General features: G+C 52.4%; 7 non-coding genes across 7 annotated transcripts; 2 read left to right on the top strand and 5 right to left on the bottom strand.

Moving 5' to 3' along the window:
* Window positions 1-1,737: 1,737 nt before the first annotated feature.
* On the bottom strand, window positions 1,738-1,826 carry Trnay-gua (transfer RNA tyrosine (anticodon GUA)). Its single transcript is given in 2 exon segments — window positions 1,738-1,773; window positions 1,790-1,826. It is a non-coding gene; the product is annotated as a tRNA-Tyr (tRNA).
* Window positions 1,827-3,793: 1,967 nt separating this feature from the next.
* Trnaa-agc (transfer RNA alanine (anticodon AGC)) lies at window positions 3,794-3,866 on the top strand. Its single transcript has one exon. It is a non-coding gene; the product is annotated as a tRNA-Ala (tRNA).
* Window positions 3,867-6,333: 2,467 nt separating this feature from the next.
* Trnay-gua (transfer RNA tyrosine (anticodon GUA)) lies at window positions 6,334-6,422 on the bottom strand. Its single transcript is given in 2 exon segments — window positions 6,334-6,369; window positions 6,386-6,422. It is a non-coding gene; the product is annotated as a tRNA-Tyr (tRNA).
* A 5,368-nt stretch (window positions 6,423-11,790) lies between these two features.
* Window positions 11,791-11,863, top strand: Trnak-cuu (transfer RNA lysine (anticodon CUU)). The gene has a single exon. It is a non-coding gene; the product is annotated as a tRNA-Lys (tRNA).
* A 1,446-nt stretch (window positions 11,864-13,309) lies between these two features.
* Window positions 13,310-13,381, bottom strand: Trnap-agg (transfer RNA proline (anticodon AGG)). The gene has a single exon. It is a non-coding gene; the product is annotated as a tRNA-Pro (tRNA).
* Window positions 13,382-14,175: 794 nt separating this feature from the next.
* Trnai-aau (transfer RNA isoleucine (anticodon AAU)) lies at window positions 14,176-14,249 on the bottom strand. The gene has a single exon. It is a non-coding gene; the product is annotated as a tRNA-Ile (tRNA).
* A 426-nt stretch (window positions 14,250-14,675) lies between these two features.
* On the bottom strand, window positions 14,676-14,747 carry Trnaa-cgc (transfer RNA alanine (anticodon CGC)). Its single transcript has one exon. It is a non-coding gene; the product is annotated as a tRNA-Ala (tRNA).
* Window positions 14,748-18,834: the final 4,087 nt, after the last annotated feature.

Raw genomic sequence — 18,834 nt, 5'->3', positions numbered from 1 at the left:
TCTGCTTAACAGCCCCTTTCGCGGTGGAAACTGAAAGATTATGGTAAGGTTTCCTTAGAAATAGGCACCTGGGTTCAAGGCTGACCTCCGAAGCACAGTACTCCTCAGTTTCTTTGGGAAACTGCGATACTCCTGTCTGAAAAACAAGGAAAGTCAGGGTAGACGCAAGCAGTAGCTAAGAAACGAGAGGGTTCTGTGTTCAGGACTTGAGTGGCTCATGCCGCATCGCACAGTTACGTGGGGCGAACGCATCCAACGACACACTTCACGTGTGCCTCTCGAGAAATCTGCTGCCAGGGGTGCTTCGCTGACACCACCCGCGGTGGCATTTAGCTTCCCGGCGCCTGGACGATGGGAAAACAGGAAGCCATGGGACGGACTTGTCTTTATGATATTTAGAAATTAGGACATTTATGGAAAAGTTTCTCGAGATCTTATAAAAGAGCGTCACTTATTAAAGTTCTTCATAACTAAAAAGTCTTGGGAAAATACATTTTTCAAAAGGCCCAGGAGAAACCCCTGCAGCACCTAACGAGCACTTCCTTCAGTCGCTCCGCTCTTCTGCGGGGAAGGCAAGAACGCGGGCCTGTGAATTTCTTCAGGTAACGCGTGTCACCGCAAAGGGACGCGTCGGCTCCGCCTGCGCGCGCGCAGCGTCCTCTCCTGTCTGGCCGGGGCAACTCCGGGGCCGCGCACCGAGTCGCCCTCCTGGTGAGCCCCGCTGGCCGCGGCGGGTGCAGACCTCCTCCAGGAGGCGCCCATCGCGCGCCCCGCACTGCACCGCCGCAGGCCGACCGAGGGGCTGCACGGAGCCCTGCAGCGCGGGTGCTGGGCGCAGGTGCCTTAGTTCACCCGACCCTGCAGCGCGGGTACTGGGCGCAGGTGCCTTAGTTCACCCGGCCCTGCAGCGCGGGTGCTGGGCGCAGGTGTCTTAGTTCACCCGACCCTGCAGCGCGGGTGCTGGGCGCAGGTGCCTTAGTTCACCGGCCCTGGACGCCGGGTGTAAGAACCGAGCAACGACAGGAGCTCGTAGCAAGTGCGCGCGGGTCAGAGCGCGCGGGACGTCTCCTCGCCGGCCCCAGCTCACTCCCGGGACTCCGCTCTCGCGCCCACGCGCGCTCCGGGACGGCCCCTGGTCCGCCACTCCTGGGCCGTGGGGGTCGGTGGAACGAGGTGCTGCCCCTCCTCGTCCTGCACACCGACTTTTCCCAAACGCGCGGGGAAACTGAGGGCACTTCTCGGGGTGTGTGGAAGGATCCGGTTGGGGCGGCGGGGGTGGGAGCGCACGGTGCAACAGGGACCGAACTGACCCGGCCGCATCGGGTGAGGACACTTTGCTCTTGTGTAAGTTCGAAATTCTTCAGAAAGTGCCAAAGTGACTGAGAACCCCAAAGGCCGCCGCTTATAAGTCCTAAGCTCCCCCAAGAATTGAATGCCCCGTGTCTCCTCGCTGGAAGAGGACACAGGAACCAAAGCTGCACTTGGTCCCCAGTGGCGGGAACCAGGGTGACCAGGAGTCCGCACGGTACGCACTCCTCGCGTGGGGGTGAGCGCAGACTTGGTAGAAAGGCAGGTTTGGGAAAATCAACACCCATTCCCCGAGGGACTGCATTCCTAACTTACTCTGGACATATTTTCAGCACCTAAACACAAGAACCTACTTTCACACTTGGAGGCAGGTTTAGTTGTTTTTGTCTAGATTCTTAATGTTTTTGCAAGGGTCAACCAAAACGCTAGTCCTTCGAGCCGGATTCGAACCAGCGACCTAAGGATGTCTATCATAGCACCACTACAGTCCTCCGCTCTACCAACTGAGCTATCGAAGGACACGTGAGTGGTTTTTGTTTAGGGTCCTTAAAATAATGTGTCCGAGATTTCTGCTTTTCCCATATAAAACGTATAAACTTTAAAAAACATTTTCATATACTGAAAATAGCCTACATAATGATTCTGATATTGGGTTTCATGGGTTATGAATATGTAAAATTCTATGGATGATATACTCAAAACATCAGGATCTCTATATTTATCTCCAAACAAAACCCTAATAAGATTCCATAACCTAAGCGAATGCTGATCCATAGTTGAGGGGTGTGTAGGAAAGAATGAAGAAACTTTGGATTGTACATACAGTAGTGAGGGGAGGAGAGGGATGGGGTGGGTGTGGGGATGGGAAGGACTGTAGATTGAGACAGACATTATTACCCTATATACATGTATGAAAAAAATTAAAAATATTTATCACTGTCAAAAAAAGTCATTGAAAAAAAATAAGTTAAAAATATCCCATATCCTCTTCCCCTAATTATAATTAATATAAGGTGAATTCTCCCTGATTATCCCTGATATCCTACTGTTCTGTGTGATTATCTTTTTCCTCTATTAAAAGAGTCTGCGTTTCTAGACATGAAACCACCATATGACCCAGCTATACTACTCCTTGGTGTTTATCCTGAAGAATTAAAGTCATCATACTACAGTGATGCATGCATACTCATGTTTGTAGCAGCACAATTCACAATAGCCAAACTATGGAACCAGCCTAGGTGTCCATCAACGGATAAATAAAGAAAACGTGGTATATATACACAATGGAGTTTATTCAACCATAAAGAAAAATAAAATCATGATATTTGAAGGAAAATGAATGGAATTTGAGACCATTATGTTAAGTGAAATAGGCCAAACTCAGGTCAAGGGTTGTTATGTTTTCTCTCAAATGCAGAAGCTAGAGGGGAAATACAAAAAGAAAGGTGGGGCAGATGTTATGAAAAATCAAAGGGAGCTCAGTAGAGGAAAGGGGCTAGGAGGAGGGAGAACAGGGGCCAAAGTGCTGGGGAGTGATATGGGCCAAAGTATGTTGTTATATTGTGTGTCTGTATGACTATATAACAAGTTCTATCACTGTGTGCAACTATAATGTACCAATAAAAACACATAGGGGGCGGGGTCTGGGTTTGCTCTATAAATGATGTTCACCCTAAATCAAACAACTGGGTTGAAGAGACTCTGCAGCTTGCAAACAGAGCAACGGACAGTGCATTATTGTACCATTATGATTCTCTTCTAAAATTCGAATGAGAAATCTTGATATTTAAAACTGGTATAACTTAGATGTGAATGTTCCTGGTCTTCACTCGTCTCTGTGGAAACTGAGAGGTTGGACAACTGAATACCTAATTCAATGTTATTAACTCAGAATCCCCAACTCACGACTGAAAACCCCAAACTAACCACTCTCAGTTTAGTCCATCATGCCAGAGCACAGCCGAGATCTGGGCTGTGGAAGTGGGCTAATTTACTCTCACTCCAATTCCAAGCCTGCACTCCTAAGAGAGTCCTGGAACAGAAACAGAAAATAAGCGAAGGCCACACTGGGCAAATCCTGTCCAGGGACCAACAGGAAGAAGGCACGTACTCGGTGGTGAGGACCAGGGCCAGGCTGAGCTCCAGCCAAGTTTTAGATGAACGGTGGATTTGCGGGGTCCTGCGGCGGGCGGGAGCTCCGCGCACGCGGGGCCGCCTCGCTGCTCGGGAAGCACGGTCGCCCCCTGGGCCGCATCTCGGTCCCCTCGGCACCTGGTTTCCATGGAGATAATCCAGAGTCACCCCGGTCCCGTGCTAGGAGCGTCCTGCGCCCCCGCCGAGGGCGGAAGCCGCGGGGTCCGCTCGACCGGGTCCGCGATTCCGCCCTTCTTCCTATTGGTCCGAACCCAGCGTCACCGGAAGGGCAGCCAGAGCGGAATCACCTCAGACACCAAAAAGGGCAGGGCTGCGGGCGCGAGCGGCCGGCGGGGAATTAGCTCAAGTGGTAGAGCGCTCGCTTAGCATGCGAGAGGTAGCGGGATCGACGCCCGCATTCTCCAGTTTTGCGCTCTTCAGCCCTGGCCTTCACTTCCCTTTTGTCAGCGCCGCGTTCGCCGGTGGCCGCAGACCGCTCTTCTGTCTTCACGCAGTGCTCCGTAAACGGGACCGCGTTCCTGGACTTCCCTCCGCCCTGGGATCGAAGGCCTGAGTTCTGGGCTCTGCCACAGGCATTTGCAGAGTTTAGTCACACGGTGTTCCTGACCTGTCCGCCCGTTGGGACCCGCTCTTAGAGCCCTAGCAAGAGCAGCCCTCGCTCCTGAGCGTGTTTGCGGCTGGCCGTCCACTCGCTCCCTGTTCTGGGACCACCTTGCATGGTGGTGGCCTGGGCCGCGACCGGGGCTGGACCCTGGCAGCGTGCTGTCCAAAATACGGACGGGGAATTGCGGAGGAGAAGGATCTGGAAGGGAACCTGTGCACCTTGGCGGGAAGCTCGGACCAGGACTGTCGCCCAAACGGCATCCAAAGCCCGAACATCATCTTTGAGAAGAAAATTGGAGTGTTTTTTAAGCCCACAACTCGCTTTCAAAAAATCAAGTTCGTCCTTATTACATATAAATAAAAATTGTGCTAAAAAAAAAAAATCAAGTTCGTCGAGCTGCCAGTTCACACCCGCCTGCAGTTCACACCCGTCTCCATTACCTTGGTAGGAGTTCGCGATGCGCCCTGGTCGCTGTCCTGGAACCGCTTTCAAGGGGCGCGCCTGCACCTGTGTTCTGCACCACCGTGCGGACGACCCGACGCGCACCCAGGCCGAGGCACCCGCCTCTCGGACAGCGGTCTGAAGCCTGGCAGGGAAGGTGGGCGAAGCCACCAGGCGCAGGGTCCTCATGCACCCTTGTCCTGTGAGCCGCTGTCGTCAGTGACTCCGCCAGGGCTTGGTCTACACTCCGTCGCCGAGGGCTCTCAGGTAGCTGAGAGCACTTCTGAGAGAGGAATCCATTCCTCTTAGTGAGATTGGCACAAAGTCAGCGAGTGTGTCTGAGTGAGAGCCCCGCCTTCCGAGTCAGCGAGTGTGTCTGAGAGCCCCGCCTTCCAAGTCAGCGAGTGTGTCTGAGTGAGAGCCCCGCCTTCCAAGTTAGCGAGTGTGTCTGAGCGAGAACCCCGCCTTCCGAGTCAGCGAGTGTGTCTGAGCGAGAACCCCGCCTTCCGAGTCAGCGAGTGTGTCTGAGCGAGAACCCCGCCTTCCAAGTCAGCGAGTGTGTCTGAGTGAGAACCCCGCCTTCCGAGTCAGCGAGTGTGTCTGAGAGCCCCGCCTTCCAAGTCAGCGAGTGTGTCTGAGCCCCGCCTTCCAAGTCAGCGAGTGTGTCTGAGTGAGAGCCCCGCCTTCCAAGTTAGCGAGTGTGTCTGAGTGAGAGACCCGCCTTCCGAGTCAGCGAATGTGTCTGAGAGCCCCGCCTTCCAAGTCAGCGAGTGTGTCTGAGTGAGAGCCCCGCCTTCCAAGTTAGCGAGTGTGTCTGAGTGAGAGCCCCGCCTTCCAAGTCAGCGAGTGTGTCTGAGTGAGAACCCCGCCTTCCGAGTCAGCGAGTGTGTCTGAGAACGCCACCTTCAGCGAGTGTGTCTGAGTGAGAACGCCACCTTCCGAGTCAGCGAGTGTGTCTGAGTGAGAACCCCGCCTTCCAAGTCAGCGAGTGTGTCTGAGTGAGAGCCCCGCCTTCCGAGTCAGCGAGTGTGTCTGAGCGAGAACCCCGCCTTCCGAGTCAGCGAGTGTGTCTGAGCGAGAACCCTGCCTTCCGAGTCAGCGAGTGTGTCTGAGTGAGAGCCCCGCCTTCCAAGTCAGCGAGTGTGTCTGAGAGCCCCGCCTTCCGAGTCAGCGAGTGTGTCTGAGAACCCCGCCTTCCGAGTCAGCGAGTGTGTCAGAGTGAAGCCCCGCCTCCGGCTGATGCCCCAGCGGGTAGGAGACCGCCCACGTTGACCTAGGGTTCTCTCCTATAATTAGTGTTTCTCTTTAGGCAGTGTTTTTAAAACGTTGCAGCACACGCCATCAGCTCCCACGTGACGCAAGCATAGGGCAGCCTAGGTCTCCCTCGAAGATTCTCACACGCACCACACTTCGCAGCCAGAACTGAACACCACCCCGACAGGGTTAAGCGAGAAGAACGCGCAGGCCCCTGAACCCGCGAGGCCCCGCCTGCGGGGCGGGCCGCCAGCGCGCCCGAGCTGCGCAGCCGGCGCCACTAGGGGGCGCGCGTGCTCCGCGGTGTGGCCGCGACCAGGCGGAGGGGCGGTTGCGAGTGGGCACTTGGCCCTCCGCCGCTCGGACCAGCCTCGTCAGGGCTAGGGCTTCTCCGGGTACTGGATTCTGTTACGAGGGGGTCGATGTCGAATTGCGGGTGTTAAAAGTCGTTGCAAAACGAGGTTTTTTAAGTCCAGAGAGGCTCCCGCGATCTCGGGGGCGGTTTGAACGGGGGTAGCGGAAGTGGGATCTGCCTTCCGGAGCGTTCGGGCCTCCACCGCAAAACGTAAAGCTCCTTCGAGCCGGATTCGAACCAGCGACCTAAGGATGGCTGAGGAGCGCCCGCTACAGTCCTCCGCTCTACCAACTGAGCTATCGAAGGGCCACGGGGAAGCGCCCCGCCACCGCGGGTGCCAACCCTGCGCCGCGGTCTCGGCTGCGCGCGCACCTGCGCTGCGGCGGCCCGGTGCACCCGCGCCCTTAGGCACAGGCTTGCCGCTCGGCTCCTTGGACCCGGGACAAAACCGAGTTCGTAAAGGGAAGTCAAATAGGGGGTCGCAGGAACGGATAGGAAGGTAGCGGTGGCGTTTCGCCGCCCTGGATTTAAATAGCCAATTCTGACCTCCACTTATAAACAGGATTTGAAATACTTGCATCTGCAGCTTCAGCGGGATAATTAGTTAGCGGAGGAGGACGAGCAAGAGTTTTTAAAAAGTTGATGAAACTTAATAGCATACTAAAATGTACCTTGATTGGCATCTGTCCCTGGAGATAAACCAGATCGTTAACTCTTAACCTGGCCAGACCCTACTGGTGTGCCGCGAAAGCACTTCTAATTTCACGATCTTAGCACACGTCCCCTTGTCCTACATATAGGACACGCGTAACAACTCACAACGTTTAATGGAACACCTATGAAGCTGCCCGGTTTGGCTTTTATGGACGTCCGGTATTCAGGAGGATGGAGCAGTGCACTGGCACACGGAGAAAGAGTTGATTTCACCGTGTGGAAGCGTTTCCGGTTTGTGACAGTGAAGCTCCACTCAGTCTCCGCTCTCAGGCTCGAGTTTTCACTGGGCTCCGCCCCCAGCCCTTCTGGGTCCTGTACAAAAGTAAAATAAGCACTTGTTAAAAGATTTGATCAATTAATGGGAAAATGATACTGCTTCTCCTTCTCAAATCCTAGAATTGCTTACAGAAGCTAAGGGGCAACACTTCATCTTTCATGAGACTCCTGTATGATAGACTAGAATGAAAATTAATGTTAGCTCTAGACGATAATATTAATAGATTAGGTTAATTTCTTTTTGATACAACGTACACCACTTTCCAAGAGGTTACACACCAAAATCCAGTTGTGTGCACAGATCTCTTGAACGACACTCTCTGCAGGAGGCCGAGGTCATTTGTGTGGGCTGCCAATGTCCCTGAGCGGCACAGCCTGCTGCCCCTTTGGACTGCGAGCTCAGGGGCCTGCTCTTGAGCAGAACTTATTTCACTGATCTGTGGCCCAGCCTCCAACAGTTCCCAAGCCTGCCCTAGAAGCAGGATTAAGCCTCCCGATTCTTGTCTCCTCTTTGCACCTCTCAAGACCAAGCATTCTGAAGCAGTTTTGCCTGTTCCCTAAACAGTCCAAAATAGAACAGTATTGTGCAAAATAGTGAATGTTTCTACTGGTGCCCTTCTTCCAAGGACTGACCTTCTAAGTTCAGAACTATTTGCATGCTTATGTGTTTCTTGCTGGCCATCCTTCAAATTATTGACTTCTGTTTTTCTTTCCTACTTTGCTTAATCCCATATCAATCAAACCCCAGTCATGATCAAGAAGTCAGTGAACTACTTTTAGATTATCTGTCCTGAGAAAAACTACCAAAAGATTTTTAAGTTGATTCAAGAGCATTTACTAAACATGTTACATGCATAAAAGATTGTGTTAAGTTTTATAAAGAAAATACAGTTAAAATCAGTCAACAAATACTCAAGTGCCTACCATGTGCCAGACAAGTTTTTCCTGAATTCTGAAATGTCACAGTATGTTTTAATTAAGTGATTGGATGTCTTGTCCTCCCACTGAATTGTCCCTTTGAAATGCATAGGTTGAAGTGTTAACCTTCCGTGTGGCAACATCTTGAAGTAAGGAATTAATTAAGATTAAATAACATTAAAACTCTGGAGGCCCTGATCCAATAGAATTGTGTCCTTACAAGATACCAGAGAGCTCATGCGTGCTCTTGTGTCTTCCATCATGTGAGAACATAGCAAGAAGGCAGGAGTCTGCAAGCCAGGAAAAAAAGCCCTTGTCAGAAACCAAACCAGTCAGCACTTTGATCTTGGACTTTCCAACCTCCAGATCTCTTAGAAAGTTAACTTCTGTTGTTTAAGCCACCCAGTCTGGGCCTTTTATTATGACAGCCAGAGAAGAATGCTAAGACACCCCCCAAGCCCTTTTTACCTCCTCTAATCAAGGACTCCTCTGCCCTTTAAAGAAAGTGTTATTGCACAAATCAGGTTGGCAAGTCCAGGCCTTGGCCTTGGACGTGTTATCATGGATCTTGGATTCAGCAATAAATTCCATTTTTAAGTATATCGGCCTTTTTTTTTTTTTTTTTTTTTTTTTTTTTTAAACAATGCAGCCAAGGGGACTGATCATTGTAAACCACAAACCCAATAAGTTAATTGACCCTGGGGCATGTGGCTTATTAAAACTGGCAATATTGGACATTCCTTTATTGTTTTCACAATGCTCAGGGCACAAGCGTCATGCAGAGGTTGCTGGGATGGGGGGAATCCAGGCTTATTAAAAGCATACACAGGATCTGCAAGTCCTTCATGCATATCTTTTCAATAATAAGTAGAATATCTGTATGGAAAAATATGTCTATGTTTCTTAGATTTTACTGGAAAGTATTGGTGATTATTAGTCTACCCAGTTCTATCACCATCATTATTTTTTCAAACTCTCACTCCTTCAAGCATCTTTATTCCCAAACCCCACACAGTTAAAATAAAGCTGAGGATTTAATTTAATTTCTGTTAAATCAGTCCATGACACCTTTCTGTTTTCTCTCTCTTTCTTTTTCCATTTTTTTTTTTTTTCTGTTTTGGGGAATATGGGAGACCTCCATTTACTCTTTTAATTTTGACCTGGCACAATAAGGAAGATGGTAGCCAATTTTTCAAAGTTAAGGGCATGTTGGCTTCATGTCAGTCACAGGGCCTCTGCTGGGGTTTGAGGAGGTGGGGTGACTCAGAAGGAGTATGGGTGGCAGGTGCCAATTGTTGCTCATAGAATGGCCACAGCCAGGAAAGCAAATGAAATAGTTACCCAGGGAGTCCAGTCCTGCTTGGGGAGAAGGCTCCTAGACACTGCTGGGACCAGCAAAGGGACATCGGACAGGAGGGGTGAGAAAGAAGAAAAAAGGAAAGAAGGGGGAGGAAGGAAAGGAACCGGAAAGGGGAAAGGCAAGTGAGCTCAGAAAAATACCTAAAAATAGGTGAGTGCCTTGTAACTTACGTGTGTTTTTATCTGGCCTTTCCAATCGAGTGGCTCTCTTTAGAAGAAAAATGTTTTCTAATTTATATGACTGGAACCTTATGACAGAAAGCTGAAGACCCAGCAACTTTTAAAACATGTACTCTGAGGAAAGATGCAAAGAAAGACGTTGGACTCTCAGCACACTGTGGGTGTCTCTAAGCAGCATATGACAGCTTTCTTGAAGGCAGGGATCATGCTGGGTTCATGCTTTCATTGTAAATATCTGCAGAAAAGGCACTCAGTAAAATCGTTTTCAATTGATTTGGAAGACTCCCTGGTCTTCTTTAAAGGAACCTTGGGAAATGTCAAGTATCAGCGTGGCCTAGGAAAGTTACTTCTGCAGTCAAATTCATTCAATTAGGTGGACTCATGATTCTCAGTTTCTAGTTGTATAAACCAGCTACATACACCTCCAGATTCACCAAGTTTAAAATGTGCCAGTCCCTTTGCCCAACTATAGGTGCCATTCATCTAAGTCGGTAAAATAGGAAACAGTTTTTGTTCTTGCATTGGTTTTATGAAGTAGATTTTAAACTGGATATTACATCACATGGAGCAAGTGAGACATTAATAATATTCTGGTGTTGGGGTAAAGAAAAAGGAAAGTTTGCGTGGGGAGTGATGGGGAGCAGGCAATTTGTACTGTCAGGGATGGGCACTTTTTTTTTTTATTGTAAGCAAATGGGATACATGTTGTTTCTCTGTACATGGAGTAAAGGCATACCATTTGTGTAATCATAAATTTACATAGGGCAATGTTGTTTGATTCATTCTGTTATTTTTTCCCTTCCCCCCACCCCTCCCACCCCTCTTTTCCCTCTATACAGTCCTTCCTTCCTCCATTCTTGCCCCCCTCCCTAACCCTAACCCCTAACACTAACCCCTCCCACCCCCCATTATGTGTCATCATCCACTTATCAGCGAGATCATTTGTCCTTTGCTTTTTTGAGACTGGCTTATCTCACTTAGCATGCTATTCTCCAATTTCATCCATTTGCCTGCAAATGCCATAATTTTATCATTCTTTATAGCTGAGTAATATTCCATTGTATATATATATATACCACAGTTTCTTTATCCATTCATCAATTGAAGAACATCTAGGTTGGTTCCACAATCTGGCTATTGTGAATTGAGCAGCTATGAACATTGATGTGCCTGTATCTCTGTAGTATGCTGATTTTAAGTCCTTTGGGTATAGGCTGAGGAGTGGGATATCTGGTTCAAATGGTGGTTCCATTCCAAGTTTTCTGAGGAATTTCCACACTGCTTTCCAGAGTGGCTGTACTAATTTGCAACCCCACCAGTAATGTATGAGTGTACCTTTTTCCCCACATCCTCTCCAACACCTATTGTTGCTTGTGATGGACACTCTTTCAATGCAACTGGCAGATCCCTTGGGGTGCAGACAGCAAGCAGTATCAGGTTTCCACAGCAACATAACTGTATCTTCTAGCCCCCTTTGCTTTGGTTATACATTAGGTAACCTTTGATATGGATTTGGTCTTCCCAAAGTTAAGGAAGTTGAAAAATTCACTAAGCCACTTGCTTTTATTTCTCTGTGTACCTTTTTCAAGTCCACACCCTGACTTCAGGTATCCTTTGACCGTCCTTCACATTCCCGTTGGAGTCTGCCAGGAAATCCCACTGACTCAGCCTTCCAGATAGCCCTGGAAGTTCAGGCATCCTCACCTCTTCCCTTGCTACCACTCTGATCTGATCCTCACCTTCTGGCCCCAGGAGCCTCCTAACTGGCCTTGTCCTGTGTATTTTTATTGACTTAAGGTCTGTTCTTAAAACCCAGGGAGAGCAGGAGTGAGTTGATGGTTGAGGGAAGAGGAACAGAAACCTCAGTGGGCCGCAGAGAGGGCCCTGGGTCCTGCACGCACTTGAGGAAATGGACTCTCAGGGACTGTGCTCAGAGCCATGCTGGCCACCAGGTCCGAATGCCACCATTGGGGTCACTGTCGCAGCACCAAGAGCCAGATTCTTAGATCCTGGGGGCATTTTGTGGTCTGACACAAGTTGGTGAGAGTGGGGGAAAGAAGAAAAATGTAGGTGAAGTACCCTAATAATCAAACGTAATGTGTGCATCGTGTCACCTCCTCTTACCTATAAAACTCAGGTAAACGGTTAGATAGAATCCAAAGTTCTCAACTTGACAAGGAAGTTGCATGTTCTTCTAATACATTGGGGAAAAGGTACAGCAACAGCAGCCCGGCTAGCTCAGTCGGTAGAGCATGAGACTCTTAATCTCAGGGTCGTGGGTTCGAGCCCCACGTTGGGCGTGAAGTTTTGGTTTCTTCGGGCGCTTTTCCATCGCTTTGTTGCTTACACCGTCTAGTCCTTGGAATCGTGAAGCCAAGCAGGACACACTTTTAGAGCTGGCCCTTCCTAGGGAATCGAGGCGAATGCCAAGTGTGCCGGCTTCTTTCCCAACGGCTCTGCGACTTTTGCAGAACTTGGGGCTCTGCGTCCCCTGGCGGAGAGGCGCAGCAGCGGACGCCTGTTGAACTCAGCATTCTGCAGGCCTGCGCTGGACGTGGGCCCTGGAGGGACGAGGGCACAAACGACCAGAAGAGGTTACGAAGTGGCGAGAGGCGCGCAGAAATGTTGGGAGGATGCAGCTGGGCAGGCGGTCCAAGCCGAGGACGGCTCGGTGGGCGGAGGCTGGGAGGCCGCGGTCTCCGGGGTTCTGAGGAAGGGCGACTCCACTTGGCTGCACATCGGGTGTCATCATGGACGCATGGGAGGTGAGCTTCCTAGCAGCACAACGCAGACCTCCTCTCAGCTCCTCACCACCGACCGCCTGCACGGTGGACTTTGGTTCTGTTGTTTTTAATTTTATGAACTTTAAAACTTGTTCCAGAAAAGAAAGGGACAGGGTCTTTCATACGCACGAATGAACACACGTACATCTGACGAATAATCGTCGTGCGTGGGCACCGCGTGACGGTCATGCCGGTGTGTGATCCCCGCAGGCCGCGAGAAGGGCATGTGCGCTCCCTTCCTCTGCGGGAGCCCGGGGCAGCGTGTGCGGCCGCCCTTCCTCTGCGGGAGCCCGGGGCAGCGAGTGCGGCCGCCCTTCCTTTGCAGCCGCGGGGCTCGCTCCCTGGCCTCTCCGTCGCGGAGGCACACGGAGCGGGCGTGCGCGTTCCGCTTCAGTAAGCAGCATCTCGCAGCCACAGGACCCAGGACCCAGGGGTCTTCCGCGTGGCTCATGCTGGGCTCAAAAGGGCGTGCGCACCGCACGAGGCGAGGGCCTGCTTACTCGCTCAGCTGCAGCCCGGCGCAGGGAGAGCGCTGCTTCCAGCCGGCTGCAGGCCCGCCTTTCCCGCTGGGCCCGGAGGACCAGGAAGCTCGGCCGGGAAAGCGCGGGAGGCGGGCGGTGAGACCACCCTCGCCGCAGTTCCTGACCCCTGACTCCACCGTTGATCCTTCCATTCAGACCCATTCCTTGACAGCGGTGCAGAGGAGGCTGGAGCTGAATCCCGGAGACGGTTTTCCTCCCCGCCTTTCTCTGACCACACCCGCGGAGTGAGCCCTTCTGCGAGGGCAGCCACTTCTGCCTTTGCCAGCGTCACTTAAGGGCGTTTGGAGAGAAAGTGAAAAGGGAGATGCCAGCCTGCCGCGACGGGAGCAGCGCTTCCAGAAGAAAAGGGGTCGCAGGGACCCACGGGGTAGCCCCGGCGCCCCGCCTCAGCCAGCTGAGCTGCAAACGGGTATTAAAACCTGGGCTCGTCCGGGATTTGAACCCGGGACCTCTCGCACCCTAAGCGAGAATCATACCCCTAGACCAACGAGCCGCGGGCAATGGGTTTTCTTAAACATTTTATGAACTCAAGCCTCGTGCAAATAAATGCACTTCGAACTTTCTTTTCCTTCTTGCTTTTTTCTTTTAAATAAAATCAGATCAGCGAGGCTGGGTCGGTCCTCGGAGGCCGTATGCGGAAAACTCGTGCCCGCACGCCTCCCCGAGAACCCCGTGCATCCTGCCTCTCCGTGCCAGGAGTCGGCTTGCAAGGACGCAGAACTGGGTCGGTTCTGTTTGCCCCCTCAGACCAGGGAGCGACGTCTGCACGGGAGCCGCCCAGGCCGCGCGCGACCCGCTCCTAACCCGACCCGCGGAGCCCTCCCGGGAGTCCCGAGCCCTCGGAGCGCCTGGCTCCTCGGAAGAGCCCGGCAGGTGGCGCTCGCGCGGGGCGCGGTCCCGGGTCCTGCACGGCGGAGGGCGACGGTGGCCCGCTCTCCCCGAGGCCGCGGCGGTGGGCGAGCCTCGCCGGGGTGCCCGCCGGTTCCCAGGCGACACGAGCTTCGCGCCCCCCGGCGTCTCGGGGGGCCTTGGCCACGCACCGACCGCCAGCTCCTTCCCTGGCGGACGGAAGGCCGCACAGGCCGCGCTGTGCCTACGCTTCCTCGCGCGGCCGACTCCGAGCGGACTTCGCAGGCGGGTCCCGATGTTCCCGGACCCGGGGCTCCGCGTCCGCTGAAATGCTCCAGCAGCCAGTCGGCCAGGAGTGTCCCCGGGCAGCGCGGTTTCGCGGCTCCGGAGAAAAGTGATACGACTCAGTCGTGAATACGAAAAGGAAAAAAGCCGAGCTGGCCCGTACGGGGATCGAACCCGCGACCTTGGCGTTATTAGCACCACGCTCTAACCAACTGAGCTAACCGGCCGCTGTGGGTCCGCACCTTGCGGACGGCTAATGCCAAGTCGGTCCGCTCTCCCGCGGGCGGGCGGGCGCGTCGCAGCCGCGCTCCGGCTCCGGCCGGCGACTGTACCGGAGGCCTGGCCCAGTGCCGCCCGCGACCAGCAGCGCCGCTCCTTAGCGTCTGCCCCGCCGCCGGGAGGCACGCGCAGGAGAGAGTGCTGCCAGTTCTGCAGTGGCTGCACTGAAGCCTCCGCGTGGTGCTGTTCCCAGTCCCGTCGCTGAGGCTGCAGACTTCGGAAAGACCTCAGTGATTCTGGTCCCCTCGCTCCCCTCGCGGTGTGGTCGCGGGGGCTAAAAGAGCGCGCTAGAAAACGAACCAGGCGGAGGGTGCCTTAAAGTCCAGCACGGCCGGGTAAAAGCTCCCCGGCGGAGCAGCACCGGCAAAAGAGCCTGGAGATGCCGGGGATCGAACCCGGGGCCTCATACATGCGAAGCATGCGCTCTACCACTGAGCTACATCCCCCGGCCTGCGCGGGCCGCCGCCCGGGCGCGCCTTCCTTCCTTCACCCGTTCTTCCGTTCGCCTCCCCGGAACCGAGGTCCGCACAGGAAGATCTGGACAGCTAGCGAGGCAGCACCCGCCGGCCACCCCGCCGTCGAAGGCGCGAGTGCACTAAGAGGAAGGGCAGCCATGCCGGCCCGACCCCGCAGGGAGGGTGGCGCCGTCTCTGAGAACGTCTTTGCCTTCCCTTTCCTTCGAAGGAAGTTCGTGACACTCGTCAATCTCTCTTCCTGACCGTGGCTGGTGGTGACACGATCCATCTTCCAGCTGGATTCCAGAGTTAGAAGTCTGGGCGCCTCTCCACAGAGACACCAGAGTGACCGCTCAAGCTCCCTCTCCTTCCCTCACACGCAGTCCTTCGCCAGCCCGCCCGTTCGAGAGAGAGGCATGCAGGAAATTTTGTGAAGATATAAAATCTGTTCTATTTTCTATACCCATTCTACTGCTCAATGGCCCTTACCATCTCTTGTGGGTACCACGGCAACTGTCTTTTTAAATTTTTTTTAGCAAAATGGACAGTTCTTCCTACTCACCCTAGATAAACCTGATTTCTAGGCCTAAATAAAGCAGTGTACTTTACCGTCAGGAAACCTCCGCTTCCAGCACCCACCCACTTCCTACTCAGTTTTTCAAAGACTAATAGAAAGTTTTGTGAAATTCAAATATTATTTGATTTTTCCCTAAAGTTTTGGTATGCTTTTGTTTTTGTTTTGGTCTGTGCTTTAGTACCTTGAATTTACTCAGGAGCCTATTCCCTTTTAGTTTTGAGACAAGGTCTGAGTAAATTGCCTTGGGTCTCGGGCTCCCCAGAAGCTGGAATTAGGCACCTGCCACCACCCCTAGCTGGGCCTGACCCTTTCAAAACAAGATAAAATCTGAATCCTTTGATGAGAAGTCCTTGCTGTGCTGTCTTGCCTCAGGTGGTAATTCCCCACTCCCACTTTGCTTCTTAAACCCCAAATAACCTCAGCTTAACCTGCGACTTCCAGGTCTTTTCTAGTTCTTCCCATCAAGGTCATGCTGAGAACTGATGGGTAGTTACTCAGCCATGAATGGGCAAGGAGGGAGACTGAAAGTCATAGGGAGCCTTACTTGACAGGCAAGCACCTGGAAGATTGAGCCTGGTAGGTCAAAACCTCCCCCAGCCATAATCGCATCCACTTAAGAAAGAGTATTGTTCCAAGATTATGTCACACTTTCCCAGATGGTCCAGACCCTCCCTTATCACCCAAACTGTCACAACTCCCAATCACCTCAGCAAACAAAACATCAAGGCCCTCACAAAGAAAACTTGCTGAGAGCTCTTGGGCAGGAAATTGAGGCAAAACCAGGCCGATTCAACCTTCTCTAAACTTCCAACTCTCTGAGCACCATACCCTCTTCTCTCTTTAAGGTTGTCCTTGCAGCCCCTAAGCTGCAAAAATCAAGAAATGCGGGCATGGGGTATGCCTGTAATCCCAGCAATACAGAGTATCACAATTCAAGGTCAGCGAGACCCAAACAATTAAAATTAAAAATATAAATATAAATCTTAAAATTAAAAATATAAAGGCTGGGGATATGGCTCAGTGGTTAAGCCAGTCCTGGGTTCAGTCCCTGATGAATCAAGAGGTGAACCCGGGCAGAATTGCCTGGAAACATCCCTGGGACCCCAAATAAAACTGGAAAGCAGGTGAGGTGCACCTTCCTTCTCTCCGAGAGGACCCACTCTCACTTCACTACTCATTTCCATCAGATTCCTCTTCACACGCAACTGGAGTGTGTGGACAGCAGTATTTTAGCTCTCATGTCCAGTCGATTACATTAACAGGTTGAACTGTGATTTATCTTTGTGCCCCTGTTCCCTTTCCCAGCACAGCTCCTGACACCTGGTACATGACCAATGATTATTAAATGAAGCAAGGAGCACCCAGAGGTGGTATTTGGGTGTTTCTCCATCTGTCCTGAGATTGCTCCCTAAGCAAGGTGGAGTAGTAGAAGTGCTGAGGGTACAGCACTTGGGTCTAGTCTTGAAGTCTTTACCTCCAGTCTTCAACTATTAACTCCATCGTGGTCACCCTGCCGAGGTGGCCAAAAGGGCAGCAAGAGAGCCTCCCAGGGGGTGATTCCTTGTGTTGGAAAGTGTGATCCTTCCCCTGTCCTGTTAGCAGCCCGGTGATGGGGAGTGCTAGTTATCCATTTCTTTTTCTTTGATAATCAACTACCTGTCTTTTGCTCTGGTCTCAGTGGTTACTTAAAAGAAATATGGTTGGGTGAAAGAAAAACAATAAGACAATTATTGTCACTATGTTTATGAAGGGCTTTTAATGTGCTAGTCACGGTGTTAAGAAAGCACTGGAAGGAAGGAAGGAAGGAAAGAAGGGAGGAAGGGAGGGAGGGAGAAAGAAAGCACTTTGGAGACTGGAGCATAGCTCAGTGGTAGTTTGAGTGCTGAGAAGACCCAGTCCTGGATTCAGTCCCCTGCACCAGTAAACCAAAAACCCGTGAACACGTCAGGATTGCCTAACCTGGGGGTTGGTGGCGTTGAAGGCAGGCAGGAATTATCTTTTTGTACTGGAGATTTAACCCAGGAACACGTACTACTGAGCCACATCCTCAGCCCTTTTTATTTTTATTTTGAGACAGGGCCTCACTAAGTTGCTGAGGCAGGCCCCCAACTTGCGATCTTCTTGCCTCAGCCTCCCAAGTCACTGAGATAACAGGTACCTGCCACCGCACCATCAGGTATTACATCTTTAACCTGCAAAGGAAATTTACATTTCCCTCACTTATGAATGTGGGTCACAAACTACAGCGGGAAAAAGTACCCAAGGCTTTGTCAACCAAGGAAACCCACACGCTTTGTATTACAATACGGTTGTTTACCAACAGTTAATAGTCATGACAGGCCTTGGTGTTTAATACCTCATGAAGCAGCGCACGTGACTGCATCGCAAGTCATTTTAATTGATAACTAGGTTTCCTTTGCAATCCTCCGTATTTTTGTAAATATTGTTAAAAATATGACTTCGAAAAGGAGTCCACGGGCTTCCTCCTGCAGTCGGAGGGCTCCAGCCCTTGAAGTTAAAAAGCCTGGCAAGTCTGGGAGAGGCCGGTGCGCAGCCCAGCGGCTGCGGACCTACCGCCTAGCCTCGGCGGAGGCAGTCCCAGCGGCCTGCGCGGTGACACACAGCGCGCAGACCTCCGCGCGTCCTAGAGCGGCCGGAAGTCGGGGCGGGCGCGCCAGGCCTCTGGGGCGGCGAGAGGGTTTGGCAGCGGTCCAGGGCCCCCCGGCTACCCGGGCTGAGGGAGGGAGGCAGCGGCCCAGGCGGACGCGGGACCACGCCGGCCCTTCTCAGCCCCTCGGCCGGCTCGCGGGGCGGGGTCACGTGGCCACTCGCCGCGTGGGCCCGATTCCCGTTCGCGAGCCGAGCCGGTGATGCGCTGGACCTTAGGGGACCGCGGAGCCCAGGCCGGCCGTGACTCGCTCCTCGCCGTGCGGCGGGATGCTTCTTTTTAAGGTGTCTGGTTTCAGTGGACACGTGGTGACTGCGCAGTGCGGCACGGCGACGCGTCACTGCCTGTGAACATCGAGCCCAGTGGTCGGAGGCGGTGGGCGATACCCCGACTTCAGACATGGGTCTCGGGGGTGGGAACGTCCGAGATCGCCCCACCGGCCACCCGAGTTCTCAGTTGGTCGTCAGCTGTAGCCACCTGTGCTGCAGAATGCTGGAGACCGTTCCTCCCAGCCAGCTCCTCCTGCCGGATCGTTCTGTGTAAGAAGTATGTTAACTCCCTTGTCCGGAAGCAGTTTCTCTTCAAGGTCTGCGCTGCTGGAGATGAGCTAAGATCCTAGATCCCGAGTAACTACTTCCCCCGGGATGTAGTATCATTTTACCATTACCTGTCTTAATGGGAATTACAACTTTAGCTTGTAGAATGTTGCCAATACTTACATTGGATGATTTTCTAATGGTACCTTGGGCATTCCTTGATTTACTCAGAAGCACCCAGTTATTTTTTTGAATGGATTACAGTTGATCTTTATACCACTGATACTAACTTCTAGG

This window comes from Sciurus carolinensis, chromosome 7 (genome assembly GCF_902686445.1).
Source record: "Sciurus carolinensis chromosome 7, mSciCar1.2, whole genome shotgun sequence".
Taxonomy (NCBI): Eukaryota; Metazoa; Chordata; class Mammalia; order Rodentia; family Sciuridae; genus Sciurus; species Sciurus carolinensis.
Note: the sequence above shows the minus strand (reverse complement) of the source record. Positions and strands in the feature narration are given on the sequence as shown.